General features: G+C 40.5%; 1 protein-coding gene across 1 annotated transcript in view; it reads left to right on the top strand.

Moving 5' to 3' along the window:
- Me1 (malic enzyme 1) overlaps positions 1 to 1,955 on the top strand; it is a 128,331-nt gene that overhangs the window by 25,743 nt on the left and 100,633 nt on the right. The gene's annotated exons all lie outside the window — the stretch shown is intronic.

Raw genomic sequence — 1,955 nt, 5'->3', positions numbered from 1 at the left:
TAGCTTTTTAAGTATGCATATCCCTTCTGGCCTGGGCAGTGTCACACATGTTCTTAGTGAACACAAAGATTTGAATCTCTGGATTTGCATGATTTTGTGTTTTTTTGTTTTTTGTTTTTTTTCTGGGTCAGAGGAATAAGGAATTGTTTTCACAGATCACCTCAGGCCACTTTCATGAAGAGAATTTTTTAAATTTAAAATTAGTTTTTGTTTAAAATTCTGTATATGTTTTAAAAAGTGGCTTATAACCAGTATCTTCAGGGATTTGGACACTCTTGTGAAGTAACCTAACACATCAGTTACATAATGCTGAAGGACTGAGCGTGGCAGTGCACACCTTTAATCCCAGCACTCAGGAGGCAGAGGCAGGCGGATCGTCATTCAAGGCCAGCCTGTTCTACAGACTGAGTTCCAGGACAGCCAAGGCTATCCAGAGAAACACGGTCCCCCAAAACAAAGCAAACCAAACTCTGAAGGAATTCAGTTATAACTTTCATTGCAACTTTGAGATTTATCAAAATAGTATNGAGTAATTCATAATCATTTAATGACTTGATTAATTAAAATTCCCACTCTATCCCCTAATAAACTTTTGACTACCACATTCATGTAATTGTATTCACTTGTGTCCTGGCTCTAGTGCTTGAATGGCTGAAGCAGAATGTTGGTTTTCTTACTTGGTCTGAATAGTTCCCTCCTCGGATGTGAGTTTTTGTGTCTCTTTCAGGCTCTTGGTGTTGCCATGCTTTCCTGCTATCATGTGGTCTCCCTAGGGTTGTAGTTATCAGCTGCAAGAGCATTAGGAAGCGGATTCCTAGTTCACCTTTATTTGAAAATAATATTAAGTAAAGATGGAGTCAGTAATGTTTAGCTATGGTTGGCATTATTTTTTAGGATGTTGACTTTATAATGATTGTTGAAAACAATCATTCCAAGAAAAGTCTCACCAAGGTATTAAGGGCAAGATTTCATAGAGAGAGGGAAGGAGGGAGGGAGGGAGGGAGGGAGTATGAATGAGGATGTGAGAGAGTGTCAGTGAGAACAGAGGAAGAGAGTTAGCTAAGAAACTGGCCCTGGGAGTAATTGGCTGCACCAGAGCTGCTGAAGAGCCAGGGAAGGGCTGTCCTACAGCCCAGTGAGGCCTGAAGTCAGCCTGTGGCACAGATCGATCCTCCTCTTACTCTTCAGGGACAGTAACTCTCTAGCAGGATTTTTANCCCCTTGTAATGNCCCAACATTATGGAGAGTAATTTAAGGCCTACATAGTAAATNTTAATCTTACTTTAAAATGACCTTTGTAGTAGCTGAGTTTGTTGGTATACACACTTTTAATCCCTGCAGACAGATCTCTGCGAATTCAAGGACAGCTTGACTTCTGTAAATTCAAAGCCTAGCCTTGTCTACATAGTGAGTTCCAGGATAGCCAGGGCTGTGTAGAGAGACACTGTCACAAACTAAACAAAACAAGCAAACAAACAAAATGACTTTTGTAGAAGCATCTAGAATGGTGCTAGCTAAGTTGAGACATGAAATTAGCTATCATATCCTCCCTAAACCATGTTGAGCCTACTTATTTTGGGCTAAGTTTTCTGTCTTGGGTCTAAGTTCTTCAGAGAAGTTTCTTGGACCCTTCCTTCCTTAGGGACCGTTGTCAAAGTTGGACCCTTCCTTCCTTAGGGACCATTGTCAAAAGTTAAAGTGATGCATTTGTTAATGAGCACTATCTATAAGATACAGTCTTCGTAGGGCTTATAATGTTTGCTTCCCCAAACAGCAGAATTCTCATAGGTATTTCATGAGAATGTATGTCACTCTACAATTGTTTCATTAATCTTTATGATGATTAGTGTGTGTGTGTGTGTGTGTGTGTGGCACTGTGTATTTGGGCATAAGAGGACAGCTTGTAAGCGCTGGTTCTCTCCTTTCACACGTGGATCAGGTTGTCAGCCTTGGCA

The sequence above is a fragment of the Mus caroli genome, chromosome 9, assembly GCF_900094665.2.
Source record: "Mus caroli chromosome 9, CAROLI_EIJ_v1.1, whole genome shotgun sequence".
NCBI lineage: Eukaryota > Metazoa > Chordata > Mammalia > Rodentia > Muridae > Mus > Mus caroli.
Note: the sequence above shows the minus strand (reverse complement) of the source record. Positions and strands in the feature narration are given on the sequence as shown.